This window comes from Myodes glareolus, chromosome 5, assembly GCF_982192425.1.
Source record: "Myodes glareolus chromosome 5, mMyoGla1.1, whole genome shotgun sequence".
NCBI lineage: Eukaryota > Metazoa > Chordata > Mammalia > Rodentia > Cricetidae > Myodes > Myodes glareolus.
Genome location: NC_142030.1, coordinates 59,172,872 through 59,200,111, shown reverse-complemented (window position 1 = coordinate 59,200,111; position 27,240 = coordinate 59,172,872). Strand labels below are relative to the sequence as shown.

At 45.8% G+C, this 27,240-nt stretch overlaps 1 long non-coding RNA gene across 1 annotated transcript in view; it reads right to left on the bottom strand.

Annotated features, from left to right (window-relative positions):
- LOC146894917 (uncharacterized) overlaps nucleotides 1-26,940 on the bottom strand; it is a 29,258-nt gene extending 2,318 nt beyond the window's left edge. Inside the window, exons 1-2 of the long non-coding RNA XR_015001339.2 lie at nucleotides 26,816-26,940; nucleotides 18,849-18,955 (exon numbers count right to left, since the gene is read on the bottom strand). This is a non-coding gene — a long non-coding RNA (uncharacterized LOC146894917). The remainder of the gene's footprint in view (nucleotides 1-18,848; nucleotides 18,956-26,815) is intronic.
- Nucleotides 26,941-27,240: the final 300 nt, after the last annotated feature.

Sequence of the window (27,240 nt, the reverse complement as noted above, 5' to 3'; positions counted from 1 at the left end):
AGAGAACAAACTTCAGAACATTGATGAGTCTCATGGCCAGTGCGTGTGTAAGAAAGATCCCCCTGGCTTCGGGGCACACAGAGTGCAGAGACTATGAGAAAAGAACAATGACAGTAGCTAAAATGTTCTGCTTTGTGCCGTGTATGTATTCACCCATCACAACAGCCCTGTGAAGTAGACATGAGCATCCTCTTGCAGAAAGAGACTGGGGAGGAGAGAGGCCTGGGAGCCCTTTTGACATCCATCTACTATGAGAGGACTCCAGGGTCCAGGCTATTGCAATGATCCTGGTAAGGACAACGGTGATTTCAACTTCAGTAGGGCACCAAGGATCGTGGGAGGCAGAAGAGTATTGCCGCCCCTAAAACATGCACCTCTCAACCGCTGGAAAATGTGGCTGTGTTGGTCTGTGTCGCAAAGGGAGACTAAGTTTGCAAAGGAAACCCTTCAACTCACTTCCAAAGAGGGAGATGATCCTGACCTATCAGGGTAGCCCAATGACATCACTGGGAAAGCTGAGTGGATAAATCAGAGGTAACGAGGCAGTAAAGCAGAGGCAGTGAGCAGCTCCATAGCTGGCATTGAAGATGGGGTTGGGTACCAGCTAAGGGCTATAAAAGCAGCCTGTGGAATTTGGAAAAGGCAAAGAAAGGAATTCTGTGTTAGAAACTCCAGAAAGAAAGACAACGTGGTGATTGACCCCAAGTGCTTTGACCCTGGTGAGCTGACTTCTCCCTACAGGACTGTGAACTAACTAACAATGCCTGCCTATTTTCCGCCACTGGGTTGGTGGCTATAGCAGCAGTCACAAACTGCTCAGAAGTGGAGAAGAAGCCACAAATCAAAACGCTCTGGGGAAGGAAAGTTCCTGGAATTCAGAAGTTCAGAAGGTAGCCAGTGCCCCCTTGCTGGAACCGGTTTCTGGTAATGTGGATGCAGCCAAAAGGGAAACTGCAGAAACACTGGAGGTCTCACCTTGTTCTCGTGACCTAAGAGCACGTGCTTGATTCTTCTGGTGCATACATAGCCTGACCTTTGACCCACACTCTTCTATACTGTCATCTGACTTCTCGCCTCCAGCCTGCCTATTTGCATCAATCACTTCACCAGAAATTCTGAGCTCTTTCTTAATGCATAAAAAAAATGTATTCAAAATATCACAGTCTCTAACTTAAACCCTGCTGCGCTGCTCTGTGCTCCCTTTATTTCTTTTCATTAGCATAAAAATAACAGGTTTCCTATGGCATCTTGGTTGAATCTCCATATTTACTTAATTTTGGTTAAATCTCCAACCCCTTTCCCCTATGTCCCTGTCCCCAACCCCATTATACCCTCCCTGTCCCTTCATTTTCCGTACTTATGTTCAATGGCCCGCCCCACTCCCTCCCTTAAAGCTCTTAAGACTTTTCCTCTCCTTTCAATCACTTTGTGACTACCAGATCTGGAGCCTCAGTAGCCAGGAAAAGAATCACATGATCTTTGCCTCCTTCTATCAATTCCTGGTACATTTTCAGTACTCTCTGCACACTCTTAAGCAGGATGCTGGAGTATGGACATTGCTCGTGGGACTTATATTCCATGGAGATCACAGAGCTGCAAACTCTACCAGTGAAGTGCGACACAGTGGGGTCCCCTTATCTGCCTAGGGAGGAAGAAGAGGAGGCCCCAGGAAAACACACCTCTACGGTTATGATCTTAAAAAGCAATTCCCTACCACACCTCCCTCGACTTTCCCACCTTTTGACTTTAGGAACTGTGAACTGATCTCAGGTGACCTGAATGGGGAAAGCACAATCGCCACGGCAGGGGATGACCCCGATAGGACCTCCCCTTATCCCGTCACAGGAAAACACGTATGCGGAAGCTACTGAGTTTCTCATATTTAAATATGATTTACAATAGAAACAAAATTTCTCATTTAATGAGAAGAGACAATGGATTTAAAGACATAAACATCTTATGAGGGGCTTTCTGTCTGTTCCTTTTATTTGGCTATGTGTTTTCTTACTGAGCTGAGCTCTGTGGCGGTGGTGCGGGACCAGACCACTTGGGACTTATAATCTGTCTGAGAAACAAAATACTCAGCCTAGGGCACCATGACAGCAGCCACACACGTTTGTTTGTTTACCAGCAACCATCCTCGATTTCACCTGGAGCTACATTCCTTATTTGCCTTAAAACAAATAAACCAGGAGAACTGGAGGTGGGGGTGGGATAAGCCCAGAGTCAGCTCAGCAGAAGAGGAGGGTTAGCTTAGCTGAGCCAGGCTGTGAGGATGGATGGAAAGCGGAAGGGCATCTTAAACCTAAACAAACAGAGACACAGAATATCCCTGCTAGCTGACTTAGATGGGGCTGTCAACAGACCCGTTTGACATTAACAGAGGAAAAAACAGCCTTGCTGGGAACATCAGAAATTACACAGAACCACTGCTCACTGCTCTCCAGTCAAGCACCAATTTTCTCGGAAGCTTTGGAAAGTTAAATCTCTTACCGGGTTTTGCAGAATATTTTCACAAAAAAATGCATATGTAAATGCGCCGTCATGCAAACAATAAACACTTGCGTGCATTTTTAAGACACCATTTGAAAGAATGCTGTCCCTTGTAGCAAGACCTCAAGCCCTGGACGTGTCTGCCTAGACTCTTCTTCACCCCCAATCCCAGGCAATTTATGAACTCAGCCAAGTATACAAACCATTATCTCTGGGCAGACTCCCATCTGCTCCCTGACTCTGGCTCTGCTCGGACTCTACACATCTCACTCAGGTTATTGCTCGGCTCGTCCCCGGCTGGCCCTGTTGCCTCTGCTCAATTCTTCTCGATCCTATTCTTCTACGTGTCTCAGTTTATCCTCTAAAGAGAAAGTGGAGTGTCTCACCACTTACCTGTTCCAGCCTTTTTTGCACCTATGGTTGCCTACACCACGCCCTACACTCACACTATGAGAGTCCGTACTGGGCCTCATCTCGTCTCCGCACTCTTATCTTTTCCCATCCAACCAATTCTTTACCTTTTGAGAAAACACTGTGCACTCCTTAGGGAAAGAAAGACATAACATAATAAATTCTCCTGAAGGAACTTTAATTTTTTTTCTATTTGGGGAATAATTTATCTGCTATTTTTCAGCCAAGGTTCCTTGAGAATCAACAGGAATACATCAACATTTTATGATCTGAAAAAAAATTATTTTGCTAAGGTTGAAAGAGTAGCTTAATGGCGAACAGCACTGTTGCTCTCCCAGAGGACCAGAGTTCCGTTTACAGAACCCATGTCAGCTGGCTCATGGCTGCCTATAACTCCAGCTTCAGGGGACCAGACGCTGTCTTCCGGCCTCTGTGCACAACTGCACACATATGTCATACACTCACCTGGAAACACATACATACACATTACTAAAAGTAAATCTTTTTTAATATGTTGGTGGTATCCACACCTACAATCCCAGTAGGAAGATGCAAGAGTACTATCCTGAATCTGAGGCCAGCCTAGGATAATGAGTTTCTTTCTAGCCAGGGCTGCAGAATGAGACCCTCTCTCAAAAGACCAAAACTAATTAAAGAAATAATTGATTTTAAAATTTTTTAATAAAAACCAATTCAGAGGCAACAAAGTCACAGGGCTACTTTTGAAAGCTCTTGTACCTCCAACATGTCCAATCACAAACTACTACAAGTTGCCTAAAATGGCTCAGCTCCTCATTGACTGGCTGGTATGGTAGACATTCGTTTAGGTACCAAGGATGAAGAGGTGAATGAGGCAGAACTGCTCTGGAGAAACCACAGTTTCATAAAGTATTTATCTCCTGTCTATTCCCAAGGCCAGTTCTTGGCTACGGGGGAGAATATGGCTATCACTCTGTTGGCAGTTATACCAGGAAATTGACTAATGGAACCCCAATGAGATGGCTGCTCAGAACACCTTCCTGTACAGAGACAAGTCTCCACCATGAGAACAAGGCCTGACATGGCTTCTCTCTGAAACAGCAGGATCCCGGGCCCTCAGCCTTCTCCCTAGTCATAGCAACAGGGCTTTCAAATTCTGAAAAACAGATATATGGAATTCAAAGCCAAACATTTCCTTTTCTGAACAGAGACTTTGGAATATAATATATATCATATGGGATATAATGTATAGCATATATATGGTATATAGGCACAAAACTTGATCACTGTAATTCAACCTTGAGTATTCCCCTTAGCCCCAGCCCAGTTAATACAGCTGAGACACCCCGAGCAAGTCCTGTCTCTGCTCAGCTTTACCTGAGCCATTCTTACTCTCCCCCATACCCACCTCACTCGCCCCTTTACTTACTCTATTCCCAAGGACCTGTACCAGAACTGTTTCTGGAAGGTGTGAGGTAGTTAGTTTCTTTCTGCTTGGCTGTAGTTACCTTCTATAGATACCTGAACCCTTATTGAGTTGCATCTCAGGTTCTGTCTTGGCATCTTTCTGTAACTGTTAATTACTTTCCTGGCTTTCTGCCAAAGGAATTTTGCCTAAGAACATATCCTCACCAAATCGTATTCCTCTCTTTAGTCTGCCTTGTGGGTTTTAAGCCTCTAACACACATCCTGCCCTCCGCCTTATATCTTTGCCTCCTGGATAAAGTAGATGGGGTCCCTGGTACAGATCCAAACACTAGCTGTGCACAAATCAGAAATAGAAGCAGAGGGCATCAGTCTGTACAGAGAAACACGGAGGAAAGGAAACACTGCAAACTCTAAATCCACGGGTCTTCACGGCTGCCAGAAGAGGGGGTGAAACCTTGGGAGTTGGCTCAGAGATCCCAAACACATGTGTCCCTGAAGGCATCAGATCTATCAACACAGATACAAAGAAGATTCACCTGTTTTGTGGGAGTTGTTCCCACAACTGCCCAAGATCATCACCACCCCTGAGCAGCCCTGCCACACACGTGAGTGTCCAGGCAGTAAAAAGATCCATGGATTCCTTGTCTCAAAGACAACTCACTAAGACTAAGAAGGGTCAACTCTCATTACTCCACGTAATTCCTCCCTTTTATTCCCACTTACTTTTCTAATAGCTCCCTGACCAAGTAATTACCCAACTAAATACAAGTAGACCAACTCCAAAGAGGCAAAACCATGATCTCTATTTTCCCCAGGGGCCAGAGCCATTCTTGGCATGTTGTGGCCTGAGTCACACAGACAGGCCACCTGAAACTGCTTCTATTCCATTACCCCACAGTTCTACCTGCCAGCCCTGCTGGGACTCAGGTGGAACCTCAGCCTTCTCAGCAAGCCCCTCCGTGGTCTCCATAGCTACTTGAACAAGCATTTCAGCACATTTTAGCTAATGGGGACTGTAGGTGGATGGAGATTAGTTCTGAGCTCTTAACATTATCATAGCAACATGATTCAGTCCCTAGCTATGCATCCCCCTTTGTGACTTTGCGGTTGTTGTGGACACCTCTGTCGAGTCTGCCTTCCCAACACCAGAACAGTATGTGGTCAGGAGCTCTGACACTGAACAGACACTGGTCCAATTCCCAGCTTCTCAGCTTACACCAGAATGAACCTGAAATAACAGGCCTGTTTTATAGTGCTACTGTAAGGTTACATACATGAATATGTGCGGAATGCATGAGAGTGAGGCTCCGGAACACCCCCCATGTGGACAATAGCCACCTTGCACATCTCGTTTTCCCTTATCATCTATGCACATACAGTGGCCAGGGGATTAATGCATACATGCTGGTCGACTTCTCCAAAGCACTTGAATCCTCCTACATCTGTGTTTTGTTTTTAATGCCAGCCCCAAAACTATGATGCCCAGGCTACTTACAGCTTTTGTTTAAGATCGTATCTGAGAGCATCACCCCTTTGCCCTCCTTGTGTCGCCTATTTTTTTTTTTTTGGATAACAAAGAAGTCCCTCCTCGCAGGTCCTGTTGCTAAAGGCAACATGGCTGCAGAGGTGAGTCAGCAGCTCATGTGCAGCCTGCAACTCAGAACTGGTCCTCTGTGCTGTGTGTCTTGAAGGACCCATGTTTGTGCCAGGGACCCTCGGCAGCACCCGCCCGAGGTGCTCCAGCTGTGTCTGGCACATGCTTCATTGCAGCTTGGAGCATCTGTGGCTTGGTTTCTGCTGAGTGGGTTTCGCTAAGCTGCTTGCTTTTGGTCATTCTGATTCCCAAAGCCTTCAGTTCAGAGTACATTCCTGCCACATCCTCAACAGGATATCCTGGACACTGTGAGTACTGGGGCAAAGCGAAGTTAATGTTCTGTTCCTCAGTCGGAAAATCATCTTTTCGTGACTGTGTCCAGCAAAACCTTCAGAAGTGGGGTGGGGCCAGCAAGATGGCTCAGCAGTTAAAGGTGCTTCCCTGGGATCCACATGGTGAAATGAGAGAATGGACTCCCATCTCTACTTATGCATTCTCTCTCTGTCTCTCTCTGTCTCTGTCTCTCTCTCTCTCTCTCTCTCTTTCTCTCTTTCTCTTGCAGTGGAAGAAGTGGGCACCCTGTGAGCTGTATTTGCTTGTTTGAGCTGAAAGGAAAACAGACTCTGACAGCTTTTTTTTAGTAGACAGTGAAGTTGATAATGAACTCTGTGGAAGTCCACGCCCTCCCCAACATCTGGGCTGAATACAGCAGGTGCTCTTGATAGTTGATGATTATTGATAACAGTAATGGCCTTATCTTTTAGGTAGGGATGTAAAGTCACACACACACACACACACACACACACACACACACACATGCATGCACGCACGCACCACCACCTGTCCCTTCATCACTACCACCTAAGAACCATGTCTTCTCTCCCTTCACTCTACCAATTATTTCCAGTGCTGCTAGGAACAAAAGACAAGCTCACTCTGTCTCTCAACTAGAACTTGGCTTACTGAAGTTGCCCCCAATGCTAGAAGACACTGCCCTTCGGTTGAAGACAGTCACCTGATTCATCAGCTAAACGAAGAACACAGATCCATGCTGCACCACGCACCTCAGTCTCAGTACCCACGGCTTTCTCAATGGGCTAGGTCACCATGAGCATCAGTGCTGAACAGGGATCTAAGGGAAAACCTCTCACGGTTGTTTCTGCCCTGCCTTCCACAGTTTTCTCCTCAAAGCAACTCAATCTTGACAGTCTCTTGCATGTATTCTCTCTCACACACACACCAGTAATTAATCATGATCAGCTGAGGACCACTGATAAGTGAGCCACTTAAAACCAAGGGACCTTACCAGCTCTGTAATTTCCATTTCGATGAATTCTTCCCTTCATGGTGGAATTGTTTGGTGTCATTCATGAGAGAGAGGGCTTCTCTTAATTTGTCCTCAGAGTAGACCTTATGTAAGGTTATTTCCCACCTGAAATGTTCAACATCTCTCAAGCCCCATTCCTCTGGTCATGAGGGTCTTCTAGGATCTTACCTTTCTTGTGTTCCCCAGGGGACATCATCTCAATCAACATGGCAACCTGAAGTTCAAGCCTCTAGTCTTTCTATATAACCGATCGGAAGTACATTTGTTGTTTTGTTTTGTGTGTGATATGTACAAGCATGTGTACACGTGTGTTTTGATGTACGTACAGGTGTGGGGGGGAGCAGTAAGTTGATGCTGAATATATTCCTTGATTACGCTCTACCTTATGCACTGAGGCAAGGTTTCTCACTTGAAACCCAGAACTCAGAAATTCAACTAGTCCAGTCAGTCTTCTTGCTCAGGGAGATTACAGGCAGGCCTCCACACCCACCCGTCGTTTACAAGGATGCCAGGGTTCCAAACTCCCTGGGTTCTCGTGTTTATTCAGCAAGCGCTTCACCCACAGAGCCATCTCCGAGCTCCCTGCGGCAGTAGACTTACCATATCGAGAGACTGTGTGACTCTTCTCCACCACAGTCTAAAGCCCAGAAAGATACAGAAGGTGTCTTTAGCTGAAGATGAATCACCCTGTATAAACACAGTCACTATGCTAAGATCATAGGAAGGGGACCATACCTAGCCACCCTAATCAGTCCTGTAGCCCAGGCGCAGCTAGGGCCGCCGGGTGTGTTCACATCATAGGCCGCTTACATCTGGCCAACAGTTATGTGCAGCTAATTTTTGCCCTGTTCCCCTTGAGTACCTAAATGCTGCCAAGCTCTTAAGAGCTCTTGCACCCACCCCTGCTCAGTCTGCAAGCCAGGCTGCAGGCAGCCATCTGTTTCAGGAGAAGGAGCGAGCGCCACCTGCTGTTTCTGAATCCTCTTTGCCCAGGCATCCTGCTTCTTAAAACCCAGGGTGATGTCATTTAGGCTGCTCAGGACTTGAAGATGCCAGAGCTCCTCTGTGAGGGAAAAGGCAGTACCTATAGAATTGGCACCTGCCATGCCCCGTGGCAGGCAGTATACCGACGACTCATCAGGAGAGCCCTTGGCTGAGCCCTTCCAGTACGTGTCTTTCTCCTTCCTTCCTGTGAGTTTAGGGAAGAATCCCAATGCAAAACAGACGTTACCCATTTAACTCCAACACATGTTTTTCCTTCATCCAATGAAATGAGCACATTTTGGGTTTTCTTTTTTTCCTGGCCTGCAGTAGCAGTTCAGGGGGGACATTCTTCCCAGCTCCTCATTGTGCTGGTCCCTGCTTGGGTCCTGCCTCTTCTGCTTTAAGCTTTGCAGCCAATCTTTCCTCCCCTAGTGAGCTAAGTCCCTTGAGAGGCAGCAAATGCTGAGTCATCTCTGCAGTCTTTCTAAGAACCTCCTGCCTGTTGGCATCTGAGGACTTCATATCCCAAGTCTGAGTTTCTTCCCCAGGGGCCCTCAGAAATCAAACACCCATTCCTGGCCTTTCTGAATCTATTGAAGCTAGCAGAAAAGAATATGCTCTTCCCTTCTCCTTTCTTGTCATCCTCTTCTCTTGCCTTTCTCCTTCCCTTACTATTTGAAGAGCTTTATGTGTTGCTTACTTGCTTGTTTTTGAGGGGAAAAGCCCAATGAGCCACTCCAGCTGACCCCACACTCACTCACGGTCTCCCTGCCTCAGCTTTCTGTTGGCTGGGGTAACAGGCAAGCACCATGGCACCCAGCTAAGGGCTTTGTTTCCAATCACTCCTAATAATAGAGACAGAGAACAAATTGTTTTGCAGCTGACCCTGTCCCTTAGTGTTTCTGATTGGTCATATTTGTCGCAAAAGAAAGAAGATGCTGTCGTGGTCATCCCACCACTGGCTATGTGTCTCTCACATTCAGGGTCTGTAAAATGGAAATAGCAAAAGGGCTTACCTTGAGGAAAATCCTCCTGTCATTGAGGATTAAACGAAGTAATTGCATGCTTCAATTTCACATGTCCTAAACACCCAACAGAGGCTGTCCATCACTACAGCAATCATTCATTCTACAGACCCCGCTTCTACGTCAGGTCCATATTTCTCACTTAGTCCTCAGTGTTCGAACAAAACTTAGGTCTCCTGTGAATGTTGATTTAATTAATTTGGAAAAGTACTTCATAAAGCAAGCTCTTGATGGCAACAGATGAGAACAGAAAGGACAAAAACAAAACCTGTGAAGGGCCGCATCCACATGCCCCATTACAAGATGGCGCTGGCATCCGGTGGTGAACGCACATGTGCTAGGTAACTTTCCACTGCTGTCCCCGCCTACTCCCGAGGCTTCACCTGGGCTAATTGGGCAGCGGACCAATCCAAGGGTGACATGTCCGAAGCAAGGACTGCTTCCTATATAAAGGAGGGGTTCCCTCATTTAGGGGTCCCTGGCCATGTTAGCTGATGCTCTCTCTCTCAGGACGCATTAAAGCTATTTCTGCAGAAGAATCCTAGTGTCCCGCGTGGTTCTTGCTGGCAAGACGATAGCGCGGGACAAAAACCCTCAAGGAAATTGATAGGTGCTCAGCTAAAATATAGGAGTAATGATTTGGAGCAGGTGCCAGGGACAGAGTGCCAAGAGGAAGGTTATCTTTCAAAGACTGGGAAGACAGGGAGGGTCTACAGCCTCACCCTTCCATTTCAGTAGAAAGTGGTCCTGAGGCAGAATATGAGTTGTGTACTCTGCTCACAGGACTTAGCCATGGAGCTTTGTCCACAGACGTCTGGACCAATGTCCTCCATGAAGAATGAAGACACAGCTGTGGACATCTGGACCAATGTCCTCCATGAAGAATGGAGGCAGAGCTACTGTCCTGGCTGAATGCCAACTCCCAACCCACCCTCCTGCCTTCCACAGCTCTTGCAAGCTCCACATGCTGAAGGAGGTTTGCCATCTGCACTTTTCCAACTTGCATAAAGCCAGTAAGTGGCCAAGACTCTCTGGACAGGTCCTGGGTCAGCTATGCTCCCCAAGCCCTGGTACAGAAAGAGGCCCCATGAGAAGGCACACCTGCTGTGGAACGCATGCCTCCCTTCGTGCTTCATCTTCTTTATCCTCTGAGGATGAGCAAGCAAAGGCAACTAGACTCTCCACAGGTGGGGGTTGCCATGTACACTTAGCGGGGAGAGGAATCTACAAGGACATTATTTACTCTCATACCCAACCCGCCCTGCACACTACGGCACTGGAACTTTCTTTGCCAGGTATCAAGGGCATCTATTAGCCAGGCAGCTGGCAGTGAGCAGGGGGTTGAAAGGGAGCCTTTCTGAGAAGCAGCTGAGCAGGTGAGCCATCTGGAGACACTTGGAAGAGGTAAGTCCATTTGCCCGTATGCTGCATCTCTGAAGCACCCACTCACACCCTCAATCAGCAAAGCAAGCCGGTAAGCAGAAGGTTGGTGCCAGCTAGGGTAGCATCTCACGTAAGCCCTCCCACAGCCTCAGTCTACCATATCATCCCTCAGTTTTGTCAGAATCACACAATTACAAAATGACTTCATGTCAAGTCACAAGCAGACGTTGACACCCATCAACATGAAATGGAGACGAAGATATGCAATCTTAGGGAAGATATGAAATTTTAGGAAAGCTAAAACTACTTTGGAAATATGCTTTATAAGGAACCACATCTTTATTTCTGCCTTTTGATTGTTTCGATTCAGCTACACTCGTGTTTTAAAGTGTTGGTGTTGCTTTCCGTGGCCGGGTTATATATAACAGCCTAAGGTCAATGCTTGGCCCATCTGCAGCCGCCAGTGTCTGCAGGAACACTCCGAGCACAGCTGAGTGTCTCCGCGCAGCAGTCACGTGATGCCTGCTCAGCTTAATCATGAGCCTGAATGTTCGCAGTTCTCAAAATACGGGTAGATACCTCAGTTGCATAAGACTCTGTTAAAATTGGAGAAACTTTAGCTAGACTAAATCTATTTTACAATAGAGGAGTTTCTGTCAGTCCCCAGCCATTCTCAATGCACCCTGAGTTTGAGCGTTGCTCTAAATGTGGATGGTGGGACAGGAGCACCTAGAAATCTATTAGAAATTGTTACAAAACAGTTTCTTCTGAGACTGAAACATTCCACCCTGCTGGGAAGCTCCTTAAGACAGGAAGTAAACAACTCTCTGTGATTACTTTCTGTCAACTAGTTGCTAACTTGGCTTTCTGACCATAGCATGATTTTATTTAATTAATGTTGTTGTCTCCAGTCTATCGGGACCTCAAAAGACCACCAGGGAGACCGACTCACAAAAATGCAAAAGCAAGGTTTATTGTGTGCACAATACAAGACAGCAGGAACCTCATCAAAGCAAATGAACAACAGCAGCAAAAGGAGGTACCTGACCCTTCTAGAGGGCATTATTTAAAGGCAACAACCAGAAAAGTTATATTAGAAGGGTGTGGGGTAAAGGGTTTCTAAGGTTTAGGACCCCTGGTTGGCTGACATTTGTCTAGGGGTGTCTTGGTGAAAAGCAATGGGTGTGTGCTGGCAGGTGAGCCTATCCAGAATGGTTGGAACATTAGGAATTTCCTTTGGATGGTCTGTTCCTGGGTGGTGTCTGGGTGGTCTCAGTTTGTGGTCTTTATCTGAACCAGGTATTGCCTCAGGGTAAACTACTGAGACTCGGGCCTCTATTGAGCTTGTCATGGCTGGTTCCTACAATGCAAGCACAAACTCACGGTTCACAGTGTGAGCCAATATCCCACAACACAAAATAACTTCAAGAAATTCCTGAAACTGAACAGATTCACTAAATCCCTCCATCCCCAAGATATATAAACAGAAAAGACTGCTGACAGAGTCACTAACTGGCAATCCCGGTCATCTGGAAGGACCAACCAAGAAGCCTGAAAAGAAAGATAATTTAAACCTACCCAGAAGAAACAGTGACCAGCTGAGCCACCTGGAGAAGACACTCAAAATTGATGAGCGGCCTGCAGGCTGTACAGTGTGCTCCAGGCTCCCAGGCTTTGTGAGCTGTCATCCGTGCTGAGGTGAACTTTGATGATAGAACTGTTTTTGAGTCATCCCTGCTCTTGTGAGCTACCCCAATAAAACTCATTGTTTCACCAACCTGGACTTTGGTCTGTCGTGGGCTCCCTATCTGGAGTATGTAGACATGTATGTGTTGCATCTCCCCGGGAGGTCTATCACACAAAAGAAATGGAGACTCTCTGTCCCTCTCCCCACAGGCCCACTTGAACATGTGTTTCCCCAGAAGCTGAAGTAGTTCACCTGAACACTGAAGCCTGCAAAACAGGAGGTGAGTGGATCAGAATTTCCCTGGTGATTATCGAGGCCAGCAGCCCCTGCCAATAAAGTGACTATCTGCCCTACCAGCTGGCTTCTAGAACCCAGAGCTAACCACAAGCGCTACGGACCCACTAGCCGAGTCTCCAGCTTCCTTCCCCTGTGTCTTGCCCATAGTCACTGACATCAGAGACACAGGGGTGGTGAAGAGACAACACCAGACATTGTATTGCTGGATCCAGCACCTGGTCCCCAACCTCTCTTTTTTAAATAATATTTTTAATTTAGTTTTTAAACTTTTCAAGGATATATGCAATGTATTTTGATCTTACCCATTGCCATACCTCCCTTCCACCCCTACTCAGAACCCACTAACTTGTCCCCCTCCTGATTTCTTGCCTTCTTTTATTATTGCTGGTATTAACAGACCCCTGCTAATTAGTGATGACCATATACACTTGGGTGTCGTGATATCTACTGGGGCAACCCAATGAGTGGTCACATCCCCAAAGAAAGGAGCTCTAACTCTCCCAGCAGCCATTAACTGCCAATAGCTTCATAGCTAGGGAGGGGGACCCCTCAGGAGAGCCTCCCCAATCCATGATGGAAATTTTGACTGCTTGACCTCATGTAGGCCTGACTTAAGCAACCACAGCTGCCTTGAGTTCATGGGTGTGTCAGTCATATCACGTCCAGAAGACAGCATCTCACAATTCATCTGCCTGTCCTCTAGCTTCTAACACACACTCATTTTTCAAAACACCACATTCCCTGAGTGGGGAAGGATTTGATACAGATGTCCCATACATGGCTGATCATTCATAGTCATTGATTCTCAACACTTTAACCAACTATGAGTCTCTGTGTTAACCACTACCCACTGCAAAAAGGAGCTTCTCTGATCAGTTTGGAGTAACCCAAATCCAGAGCCTACACCTACTCCAGGTTAAACCTTCAAAACAAGAGTCAAGCTAGGAAAGCACATGTGCCAGTTCTGATTCTAACAGGACAGCCAGCAGAAAACTCCTCACCCATCCAACTCTCTCTCTCTCTCTCTCTCTCTCTCTCTCTCTCTCTCTCTCTGTCTGTGTGTGTGTGTGTGTGTGTGTGTGTGTGTGTGTGTGATCACAGAAGACCTGCAGGATCCCAGGGTTCCTATATATGCTTCATGAAACTTTTCCCCAACAACTGAAAAGCCACAGCTAGAAGTGGCTGTAGATCACCTGATCCAAACGCCTTTCCCCACTATCTCCATTTTACACATGATTAACCTGGTCTAGCCTACTTACCTATGAAGTGCTAAGGTATTGGCTGGAAGTCAGAGCTTCCATAATCAAGTCAATACTGTCTTATATCATGCTGCCAATATAGCTTTCAGGTGGGGTAGTCCAGGAAACACATTCTAAACCAGATTAGCATGCTGGGAGTGTGTGGGGTAGGGCTCTCAAGACTAAGGGAGTGGCAGAAGCAAGACTGGGGAAAGGAGCAGTTTCCAGGAAGCTCAGGAGCTGGAATGTCCTGCAATGCTGTCCTGAATCCAGACAAATGATATTCCATATCAGTCAGTCATTGCATATGGGTTTCCCTTGGAGGGAAGATGTAATCATGGGCTCCTTCAGATGAGAGTAAAGCAAAGAGGTTCTCAGATATAAGTCATTAGTAGCTAATGCTCCCAGTATCTAGGGAACTAGTGCTTTAGTTCTGCATGAGAAATCTGAGCAATATTCAAAATCCAGCACAGTGTATCATCCAGGTCGCTAGCTTATAGTATAATTTGTCCTTTCTCTATTATTTCTCTGACCGCTTTATTCAGCTGGGGAAATTTGGGGGGTCATGGGAGTACAACATACCACCATGACTGCATCAGCTAATTCTTTTCTAGATAGTAGAGAGTTCTCTAGGACCTATATTAGGTTCTTTTCACCCTTACAAAACATTTTCAATGGCCTAAATTCCAAATGAGGCTGTAAAACCTTCATCCCTAAAGAAACTGAGCCTCTAATCACACGTCTCCAATCATGGCTGCTATTCTTGCCCACTTTCTCCCAACTGGGTACTATCAAGAGGGCTCCCAGTGCCAATCATGTTCCTTCCTGCTCCTTTATATGACAGTGGCACTATCTCCTCCTCTTATGGGGCCTTTCCCCTTCTATTGATGTCTTAGTACAGAGAGCTGGAGCAGAGGGACAGTAGCAGCTTAGAGTATGATGAGCCCTTATCATTCACTGATGAAAGCTCTCATCTGGGAGCCTGTTCTTCTGGACTCAGGGTTTACATTGCCTGGTAAAGAGGTCACGGATTCCACAGGGAGGAGTAGAGAGCAAGCCCATCCCTGAGCATACTTCTCTCTCTAGGAGCCATGAATTCTACCTCTTGAGATCACAAAACCCTACAGTGGTTATTTACAACACAAGACACGGATCATCCCAATCCCTACCACCATGGCCAGGGCTACTATAACTCATATATCCATTGCCAGATACTAGGTGACAGAAGAAAGAGGCTAGAGAGTGTCATTCTGTTGGGTTCTCTGGTGCTTCTTCCAAAGTGGCTACCTCCAGGGGGTATTAATACACAATGCGAAGAGGCTAACCCTCTATCTTCTCTCCCACAGGCTCATCTGCATGTCTCTTCTTGCCTCCCTTTCTCTTACCAGGCCCCTGACCAACTGCTCCAGCCATATGTTCTTCCTCAGGAACTCACGCACACCCCCCACTTGTCTCTCTCTACAGGATGAATGACTAAGCATTGCCTATTTAGAGTATTTCAAAGATTCATTCATAGCAGTTCACTTGCAAGCAAAGTCAGCTGCTATGGTTTCCTATGGGTTAACTGTCCCTGATGGGGTCAGGTTTGTCCCCACAATGGTGACGTTGAGAGGTTGAGCCTCGTATAAGATAATTAGTTCATTAGAGGTGCTGCCCTCGAAAGAGATTAATATAGTTCTCATGGACTTCAAATAGTTCTAAGAAGAACAGAGAGAGACCGGCCCTCCCTACTCTCTGGCTTCCTGGCTTGCCATGACTGCTCCTGCCACACGATGCCGTCCACCATAAGGAATATAGCCAGGGAGTCCTTGCAAAGCTGTTTCATCTTTCAGCCTCCAAAACTATAAGCCAGATAAACCTCTCCTCTATACCAAGTCTCCAGCCTACTGTGTTTTGTTATAGCAATGGAAAAGAAACTAACACACTGATATACAAACTTGACTTTCTCTTCTTCTATAAGGTTTCCATAAGGTGATGTCTGTCCAAACCCTTAGCACAAGTGTCTCATAGCAGAGAGAGAACGTGGTGACATGGGGGAACTGAGCCACTTGCTCATGTACCTTCTTTGAAATCTCTGAGCATGCTGAGTCATACCCAATGAGTCATTTGTATCTTACAGATTCGTCTCGAAGAACCCAGCTCTGGATAGATTCTACCTTTGCTTACAGGCAGTTCCTGAAGAGTGACTCAGCCCTACACTAAACCGTGGCAACTGGCGAAATGAGTACCTTGGCCCTAAGAGAAAACTCTGCAGAGGGCCCTGCAGAACGTACTGTGGTGCTGAATGTTTGTCACAAATGTTGGGGACTTTAGGGAGGGTAATAATATCTCCATCTGGCAAATAAAGGATCTCAAGGATCTTGAGGCTGAACAGCTTGTCCAGTTAATGAAAAACAATCCAACCTTAGAACAGTTCCAGAATAGAAAGAGAAACACATTGTGAGCCATACATGGGATTTTAAATTCTCTAATAACATTACCAACAGTAAACAGAAATAGGTAGAATCATGTTAATGTCATATCTGATGTAACATATCCAAAATATTGTCAACTCAGTGTAATGACTGTTTTACATGAGATGTCTTATGTTCTTTCCTTTCATGCTGTCTTTGAAGTCTGGTATATGGGTTTCATATGTATGATACACCTCAGCTTGAACAAGCCACAAAGCAAGGACTCTGTGGCCATGCAGGCAGCCTTGCTGCCTAGTAGTAAATGTCTCAGAAACAACAGCTCTAATTTCTGCTCAGTTCTCTGCTCTCTTCCCTGATCTATTCCTTCCATGGCAGATCCTAGAGTCTAGGAGAAAGATGCCCAGGCAACAATCTTGACTCTGATGGAAATTTGAGTCCTTGGCATTTTCAAAGCCTCCGCAGTCTTCACCCCACGCCTTTTGTGGTTGCATGCTCTGCTACCCCCATTCAGCTTCACGGGTGCTGCTGCCACTTTCCGAGGAGGTTCACTTTGAAAAGCAAAGGAAGCCAGGCTGGGTAGACAAATGTTTAACTCTGTCTCTGTGTGTACCCTGTAATTTAATGCTAAATCCAGCTCAATTCGGTTTCTGTGGCAACCAAAAGCACCAGCTTCTCCACGGCTCAGCTCATCACTGCTGTCAGATTCCTAAACACAGGGTGACTACAAAACATTCAACTTCCCAAATATCACGGCTCTGATGTTCTAGAAGCTCAAGCTGCAAGTACAAAGACGCAGTATGGGAGCGCCTAATCACAGAGCGTGCAGCAAAAGCGAGAGCAAGATTAAGGAGGCTCTCTTCATAGAAGCCTTTAGAAATGGGGCTGAGTTTCTCAGGCTTCAGAAGACTCTTCACGATTTAGTAAAGCGTACTAACTTGCTCTTGCCGTCCCAGCAATCAGGAGGATAAGACAGGAGGCCTGTGAGTCCCTTGCTAGCCTGGGCTGCATAATAAGGAGATGGACTTGGGTGGGGAGGTTTAGATTTGACAGAGTCCTTGACAACCCACAAGTTACAGGTTATGTGGCAGCCATATGCCCTCACTAGCAACTGGTCTACTTTCTTTTTTTCTTTTTTTTTTTTGTTTTTTTGTTTGTTTGTTTGTTTTTGTTTTTTAAGATAGGGTTTCTCTGTAGCTTTGGAGCTTGTCCTGGAACTAGCTCTTGTAGGTCAGGTTGGCCTCGAACTCACAGGAATCCATCTGCCTCTGCCTCCCAAACGTTGGGATTAAAGGCATGTGCCACCACCACCCGGCAACAACTGATCTCCTTTCACATACTTTCTTCAGCATGCAGTGCACGGCGCTAGAGAGGTGGACTTAATTTTGGCTTTAGCCTTTAACTAGATGCCTCTGGAGCTTGACTTTGGGTCCAGCACGTGGAACCATCCTGGAAAATCCTTGGCTAGGGTTGGTGAGAATGATTGATTAAGTGTCCTTCTGACAGGTGTCAACCCTTCCCCAGCTCTGCTAAGATCCTACTCCTTAAGATGTCTCTGGAGAAGTGACATCCAGGCAGTTTTTCTTTCTAACCCTAATCCACAAGACAAAATACACATAACATCATGACCCAATACCCAATCTAGCCATCTTCGAGAAAGATCCCCCAATACATTCTACACATCGCCACTCTAGCCAAAGATCTCTTCAGACCACAATTTAGCCAAGCATAGTAACTCACTCTGTAATCCTGGCACTCCAGAGAGTAAGACAGGGGGATTGTGAACTTCTGGCTAGCCTGGGATGTGTAATAAGACCCTGTCTTTAAAAAAATTGAAATTAATTAAAAAAGTAAGCAAGAAGAGCAAAGCTCCACCATAAAACTCCCTTGGTTCCTCCAACGATCTCCTGTATGTCCTCAGAATAAAAGCAAGCCCATTGACCTGGCAGAGACTGCAGAAAGAAGAATGGGGCCTCTGATGCCGCAGCCTTTCCGGAATCACCGCGCCTTCAGGCTCACAGGCCTCTGTTATCGTAGGCTGACTCAGTCTTCCCAGTCTGAGGTGCTCTCTACCCTGGTATGTGCCGTCTCCCCTCTTCTGTCTGATCTCACACAGCCATTGCTCTCCGATGCTTTTTTTCAGCCAGGAAATCTGTCCATTTTCTCCCCTGCCCTACCCTTGTCATCACTGCAATTTTACATCTTCCAGCTTAATGACACGGGGACAACCTCTAGTTCTCCCACTGAACACGAGCTTTGAAATGCAGAAACACTTTCTGATTTTGCTCAGTCTTTTGTTCGGTGTCTACCACAGTATTTGTCAAAGAGAGGATGCCTAAGATTCTTTGTTGCATGAGTGAAGGAATTTCAAGTGATAAGTCCTAATGAAAATATTTGTAAACAACTTCCTTGAAAAGACATCTAATGATAATCCTAGCTACTGGGAGGCTGGGGCAGAAGGACTACAAGTTCAAGCCTGGGCCACAGAAAGAGTTCAAGGCCAGCTAAAGCAATTTAGCAAGACATTGTCTCAAAAACAAATAAGTACATTTTTAAGAGCTACAACTGGGGCTCAGTGGTGAAATACCTACCTAGGTGCTGTAAAGCATTGGGTCCAAAATCCAATGCTTCTTGTATTCCAAACCGTGGTTCCCAGGCTCTATCACTGTCAGAATATAGTATTATGGAAGTGTGGTACCTGGCACAAAATGATAAAAAAAATTAGGTCCTTATCAAGTTTCCTAATTCCATTCAATTCAGTATGGGATATGTCTGTCATGGAGACATGGCGTCTTCTGCATGTTTGATATGGGTATAGAATTCCAGTGTCACCAGGCAGGTGGATCTCTGTGAGTTCAAGGCCAGTCTGTTCTAGAAGAACTAGTTCCAGGACAGGTTCCAAAGCTACAGAGAAACCCTGTCTCAAAACAAAACAAACAAAAAAACCATATATATATATATATATATATATATATATATATATATATATATATATAATTCCAGTGTCAGGACATTGTGGTCCCACGTGACCTATTCATACATTCATTCATTCACTTATTTCTGAGCTTCAGCATGTATACTCAATCTCTCAAGCACTAAGGTCCCCCTCTGCATCCAGATAAAAAGGCCTGCAGAGGTCTTGCTAAACAGTTCTGCATACTCAGTGCATAGCCCCTGGCAGGGTGCCAGGCACAGGTTGGATGTTCCATAAAAGGCAAGTGTTTCAGGGTGTGGGTTTTCATATAAGGAACGACCTAACAGGCTCTGCCTGTTTTCAACAAAGGCTGCAAAGCATCCCCGACTAGCCAATCTTCAACTGTCTGGGAGCCTGGCAGTGGCAATCGGACAAGCTGCTAGCAGCACCTTAGGTGAGACAGCCATTAATTACAAAGTCATACAAATTCTGCAGGGGCAAAAAAATAGGCCTGAGCCATGGCCCAAGGCAAAAAGGACGACACTGAGAATCTTCTATTTAGCCTGTAGCTGTTTTAGGAGCTGTCCCAATTTTCTAGACAAGGAAATTAAGGCCTACAAGAGCCCGTCCAAGGTCATACATCTAAGAGGCCAATCATACTAGAAAGAAAGAAAGAAAGAAAGAAAGAAAGAAAGAAAGAAAGAAAGAAAGAAAGAAAGGAAGGAAGGAAGGAAGGAAGGAAGGAAGGAAGGAAGGAAGGAAAGAAGGAAGGAAGAGGTTCAAAGGGTAAGAGACTGCTCTTCCAGAGGACCAGGGTTCAACTTCCAGCACCCACATGGCAACCACAACTGTCTATAATTCAAGTTCCATGGGACCTGACACCCATGGCAAAAACACCAATGCACATAAAATAAAATATTTTTTATTAAAAAAATGACAGAAAGCAGGAAGACTCCTAAAGAAGGCAGAGGATATGGAAAGGGGAAGGGTGGGTAAGTCAGAGGAGTGGGGAGGGAGGAAGGGGAGGGTAAGAAGGAGAGGGAGAGAGTGTGTTCTCCAGCAAGCTTTCTGCAGTACACAGGGAAGGAGCACAGGGAAGACACTAAGGCCCCTCCCTCCCCCGGGTGGCAGTGTGGCCATGCCTCTCTAGGCAGGAATCTCAGTGAGTACCCATCCTGCCTCCCATCCTTTGTCCTTCCTTCCCCTCTGCATAGCACCAGGCTCCTGGCTGGCCTTGCTGCAGGGCCCTTGCTCCCTGCCTGCAGAATAGCATTTGGCAAATCTTGGCTTTCAGTTCCTGTTCCTTTCCCACAGGCAGATTGCAGTGGTTTTTTTAGAAGGTGGACTGCCTGCCTAGGGACCTGCCTGTCACAGTGAAAGATTCCAGCGAGCTGGCTCTCTCCATTTATACACTGACCTACTCCCAGCTCTCGTTCTTGTGTTTCTTGCCATCTATTCCCTGTGTCCCTCTCTCCCCACTTTTCCTTTTCTGGACACAGTACACCAGTGTACCCCTCCTGCATTCCCAAACAACCCTGGACTGTATCAGGTCTTTTTTTTTTTCCTTCTGTAGGCCTTCCTAGACTCTCGGTGTTCTAACAGGCAGGACTTAATCATTGGTTTACTGGATAAAATGTGGTTGGAGGAAGACATCAGAGTAAATATTTGTTGGTGTGATTTAAAAAAAAGAAAGAAAGAAAGAAACTTTCAACACAAATGATGACAGTAGAAACAGCGGCAGAGATGCAGAGATGAGATAAATTGAGGAAAGAGCCCTAGAGCTCTCTGAGCCAACCTCTCACCTCTTCTGAATATGGCAATTGTGTGTTTGTGATATTCTATTGTCTTTTGTGGCTGTTGTTTATGTCTTGTTTAGTTTAGTTACACAGGGTCTCACTTTATAGTGCAAGTTGGCCGGAAATTAGTATAACCTAGACTGACGTTGAGCTCACAGGGATCTGCCCCTCAGACTCCCAGGCGATGCTGTTACAGCACATGCCACCACTCTGGACTTCAGTTTGGCTCCTCCCTTCCTGTTCTCTGTCTTTCTGGCAGCTGCTCAATTGCCATCTCCTGTCTAACCACCCCATTGCTCCTACCCTCCAGCTATCTCATGGACTCTCACCTTGAGTCCCAACAACCTTCAGAGGCTCTCATTACCCACAAAAATAAAGCCCAACTCCACAGGCAGACATTTGAAACTCAGCCCGAAGTGCAATGCAGTACCCAAAGGTTTTCAGGTTTTGCCTTTGCCTTGCACATCCCCATCCCTGAGTGGCAAACTCCTTCCCATGCTTTCCAGTGCGTTCTCCTGTGTGAGCATCGGCCAGTTCCAACCTTTGCCTGACTTTGACACACACACCACATGCACGCATGCATGCACACGCACACACACACACACACACACACACACACACACACACATCACCTCCGCCACCTCTCTTCCCTACTATTTCCCTCTGTGTCATGAAAAGAAAATCACGTTGTTTTCACACTTGCACCCATCCTTTCCTCAGCACTCTAGGAATACAGATCACACCTTGTTTCTTTGTGGTTTACACAAGGATTTGAACATAAACGTTCAACCGATACTTATTAAATTGATGTCAGCACATACACAAAAAAGTACAAATGGATACATAGCAAATTACAAACAGCCTTTCAGTCCACCCTTACAGGATTACAGAATTCCTCTCACCCTATCACAGGGTCCAAACCCGTGAGCGTGGAACTGACTTTTCTTTGCCTTCTGCCTACGGAGTGACTGCTTCCTATCCGATCGCTTTCTGAGGGCCAGACTGCTTACGCAGCTGGAATCAAGTGGTCTGACAAGGCAGCTGTCACTTCACATTCCACAGAACGTTCCCACCACAAAAACTGTCCCAAATGCTAAATCTTTCATCAGTGGCAGAGCTGATTCGTGCAATTTAAATTAGGAATTCTATGTAGCAGAATAATTCTTTTGAGTCAAATAGAGAGAAGAAGAAGGAGGAGGAGGAGGAGGAGGAGGAGGAGGAAAAGGAAGAAGAAGAAGAAGAAGAAGAAGAAGAAGAAGAAGAAGAAGAAGAAGAAGAAGAAGAAGAAGAAGAAGAAGAAGAAGAAGAAGAAGAATTGCCCTAGTTGGGTCTTTTCATTGAAACCAAGTCTGAGCACAGAGCATCGTGGCCACTGGGTGACCAGTTGTTGGGAATGTTGGATATGACCTTCCCGGGTTCACCCCCTCATGGTGCTGAAAGGCTCTGCACAAATTCACAGCTCCTTCAAGCTCACTGAGCTATCTGCACACTAGGACAAGGTGAACGTCCAAAACAAATTACACTGATCTCCTAAACACTAAAACCTCTGTACCCACTGCTAACACCTGTCTTTTGCCACCAGCTGAGCAAAATATTTTAGAGACAATGTCAGTCACAGAGCTACTTTGGGACAGGATTTGGAACCCACCCCTGGCTGCCTTCCTGGTGCATTCCTCTCTCATCTCTTACACAGGCAACCCCTTTACAACAATGGATATCTTCCAGGTGACTTTTAATAACTAAACTTCTTTCATGAAAGAAGTGAGTGCCTTCAGCTTTCTCCTTGGTGTGCCCTCCGCTTCTCTTCCTGTACTTTACATGGTAAGATTCCTCAGGACTCATTCTTGTCCTCTGGCTGTCGGGATTCTACCTCTCTTATATTCCTGGAAAAATTCATTCTCACGGCTTCCACTACCACCAGCTCCTACAGGACACAGACTTCTGTATCAACTCAGAGTCTCCCCTCCATTCTGTGCCCGTTGGCAGGATGCCTTCTAAGCAACTCTGGTAGCTATCTCAAAGCAACTCCAATTAACTAAGCCAAAGGCAAGTTGCCTTTACCATACCGCAATCCACAAAGAAATAAGACAATAATGTGAGACTTCATTCTTTCAGGGTCCTCTGCCTTCTTGAAAGATGCCACCCACCCAGGTATGGGATCAACTGTACAAGTTAGCATGAACTGTTAAAAGCATATTCAGGTGACAACATCTCCTCCCCGCTCTTTCCCATTGCTACACTAACACCTAATCTCACCAATCTGCCACCTAAATTTCCTACGGACCCCTCAGCTCTCCACTGATCTTCCTTCCCATCACAGACCTCTCATATGCTGCTGTTCTGCTTTCTAGAAAGTTCTTCCTTCTACCTAGCTACTTAGATCGATGATCATTTACTCAAGAAAGATGGGTTTGAGTTTCTACTGGGGTCGAAATCCCCTGTCATGGCTGAGTTGCCATAGGTTTAGTAATCTTTTCAGTTCTCCACTGATAGTGTGGTGAGCTGATGGGCATACGTCACTTCTCATACTGAGAGCTTCTGTGGACACACGCAGACTCTGCTAGCCTTGTAATCATCTACAGGAAGTAGCCACCACACCTGAGTTGGGCCACTATATCATCAGCACCTGCCTCAGTTCCTCTCGCCCAACCATGTATCACATAATTTTTTGTTTAATGAATGAATAAGCAAACAAAGTGTCTAGAGTTACAGTGACTGTCACTGAGGAGGTTCTTCAGAGAACTGCCACCCATAAACATCTTGATTACCTGGGACAGATTTCATCAAAATCTCTTATGATTAAGAAGTAAATAATATAGAGTAGGAAGTAAATAAATACCACTTTATTCTTGTGTTAAAATAATAATATTCCTAAAGGTTTCTTCTGAATGTTAAGCTATGAGATAGATGGCCATGGAAAGTTTGATAACAAAGACACACACACACACACACACACACACACACACACACTCCAAGAAATGGCTGTGGACCCTACATTCCTGGGACCACACTGGGAAATTTCCTTTAGACATTAATTTGCAGTTTGGTTTAGACATCAATTCACCAAAAACCAATCAATCCCCAGAGAATCAGTTCCACAGACTGACTTTTCGAGCAAAGTGGCTGGGTTCTGTGGTTATCTGAAAGAAAATAGTCCTTAAAAGGAGTGGCACTATTGGGAGCCGTGGCCTTGCTGGAGTAGGTGTGGTCTTGTTGGAAGGAGTGTGTCACTGTGGAGGTGGCTTTGAGGTCTCAAGATAGTGCCCAATGTCTCAGACCACTTCCTGTTGCCTGTAAGATACAGAACTCTCAGTTACTCCTCCAACACCATGTCTGCCTGCATGCCACCATGTCCCACCATGATGATAACGGACTGAACCTCTGAACTGTAAGCGAGCCGCCCCAACTAAATGTTTTCCTTGATAAGAGTTGCTTTGGTCATGGTGGCTCCTCACAGCAACAGAACCCTAACTAGGACAGCTTCTGTGCAGAACTGTCGCCTAGACCGCTTTCTAAAAACCACTGTTTCCAAACCTGGAAACCTGAGTTAAACACCAGGCAGTTCTCATGTAAGCTGAAATCCGAAAACAAGACTGCGGCTCTAGAGAGAAGACAACCCAATTCACAGCCTTTGGGTGTCTCCTGGCAACTCCCTGAGCCATGACCAAAGCCTGCCAACTGCTCCAGTGAAACATCTCTGCTGGAAAACAATCATCTCTGGCTGTTTCAATCCTACAGGAAAGGATTTGCTTCAGCAAAAAATCATGTGGATCCCAAGGCAGTTGAGAAAATGCTTCTCTCACTGAAGTTGACTTGAGGGTGTTGTTGTTGCTACAACCCTCTGGCCACATGGGAAGCGGGGCCAGTAAAATGCGAACCCTCACAGATCTTTGGAAGGACCTGTTAGGGAGAGGCTTCAGCCTTAGTAGAGCTGCAGAACTTGCTCGTGAACCACGAGGATCAGGAGATGAACGGGAATCAGCAAAGGTTTCTTTTGTTTGCGTAAATCCCTGTGCCTCCTATATTTATTTCGCTGTTGGAGATGATACTTTAGGCATAATTGTCTCTGAGAAGTCCTCATCAATAGTTGAGGACAACATGCGAACTATGGGAGGTAAAATACTACAGTGGTAGTACACTCTCTCGGAGGTGTGTTTGCAATAGCCAGTCAATAGCGGTAATGTCTAAAACAACCATGGAAAGTTGGCCAAGTTATTAGTACTTTTTATAAATGAAAGCTAAAATTTGGAATGTTCAGAGTTGATGAGGTGACTTAGCGGGTAGAAGCATTTGCCCCACAAACCAGATAACCTGAATTCCATCCTCAGAACCCACAGCAGAAGAATCAGTTCCTAAACGTTATCCTCTAACCTACGGACAGCTGTGGCACGTGGCTGCCCACCACATACATGCACACACACATGCATGCATGTGAGCATGTGTATACACACACACACACACACACACACACACACACACACACACACACCATTATACACGCATAATAAAACCTGGCATATTTAGTGATTTTCATCCCCCAAGGCCATGCAGCCACAGAAGTGGAATTGGAATCTGAACCCAGATCTGTCCTTTCCCCTCAAACCAAAGTAGGTGCTAAGCCTGTCATGGGTAAACAAAAGACAATTGCCTCCCATCCTTGCCCAAAACACCCAGAATCTAACTTCCCTTTCTATTTCCACTTTCAAACTCTCCTGATCTTGATTCTCTGCTCACGATCCAGGCTACATTCTACTTTTTGGTTTTCCTAAAGCATGGAGAGCTACCACTCTGGTGAGAGATTCTGATTTCTAATTTCTTCATCAAAGGGGAGCATTCTCTTTTATAGCTTGCATGCTGAAATCAGAAATTTTTCACACTCCATCTACTTCTTTCAGTTTCTATTCTGAAGGTAACATTAATTTTCACAATCAAAGACGCCCAAGCTTAGAAAGGTTGTTGGAAATCACACAGACTAAGTGTTAGCTGAGAGTAGGAAATTATTATTTACTTTGTTAGGTTAAAATGATAGTGTGAACCGGGTGTGGCAACACATGACTGTGATCCCAGCACATACATGGTGCCTCACAACCACCTATAACTCCAGCACCAGGGGATTCTATACCTCTTTGGACTTTCATGGACACCAAGCACACACAGGGAATACAAATACACAAGCAGACAAAATGATAATTACATAAAGTAGTGAGTGGTTTCTCAAAAGATGCATGCTTAGAAGAATTAAAATAGAATGTCTTCAGTGCAGAGGATGTGGCTTAGCTCCAAAAGTGTTCACCAGGTGTCTTAGTGCCGGGGAATACTATCTTAAGGTATGTGACTTTTGTCTTTGCTGCATTTGTGTGAAGCTGTGATTCTTTGCCTGCCTAAAACACCTGATGGTCCTAATAGACAGCTGAACAGCCAATAGCAAGGCAAGAGCAAGGATAGGTGGGGCTGGCGGCAGAGAGTATAAACAGAAGGAGAAAGAAGAAAGAGGAGGAGCAACGAGAGAACAAGGGGAGAAGGATGTCAGGGGCCAGCCACCCAGCTAGCCTCAGAGTAAGAGTGAAAGTAAGAGATACAAAAGTAAGGAAACAAAAAAGTTCAGAGGGAAAGATAGTCGGGATAATTTAAGTCAAGAAAAACCGGCAAGAAACGAGCCAAGCTAAGGCCGAGCATTCATAGCTAAGGATAAGCCTCCATGTGTGATTGATCTGGGAGATGGGTGACAGGACCCCCCAAAAGAGCAAAAAACATTGCACAGCATCTTAGGGTTACTATTGCTATGAAGAGACACCATGACCATAGCAGCCCTTATAAAAGAGACATTTAATTGTGGTGGTTCACTTACAGTTCAGAGTTCAGTCCATCATGGTGGGGAAATGGTGGTGTGCAGGCAGGCATGGTGCTGGAGAAATAGCTGAGTGTCTTACATCACGCAGGCAACAGGAAGTCAACTGACAGTCACACTGTGTGATATCCTGAGTACAGGAAACTTCAAAGCTCAACCACACGGTGACATACTTCCTCCAACAAAGCCACACCTCCTAAGAGTGCCACTCCCTTTGGAGGCCATTTTCTTTCAAACCACCACAGCAGGCATGAACAAAGCCCTGGCTTTGCTCTCCAGCACCCTATTAAACAAGCAGGGTGTCACATGCCTGTAAACCCAGAAGTAGAGACAGGAGGGTCAGAAGTTCAAGTCATCATCAACTCATAGCATTTGTAGCCAACCTTGGGCCATGTGAGACCTTACCCCCCCCCAAAAAAAAAGGA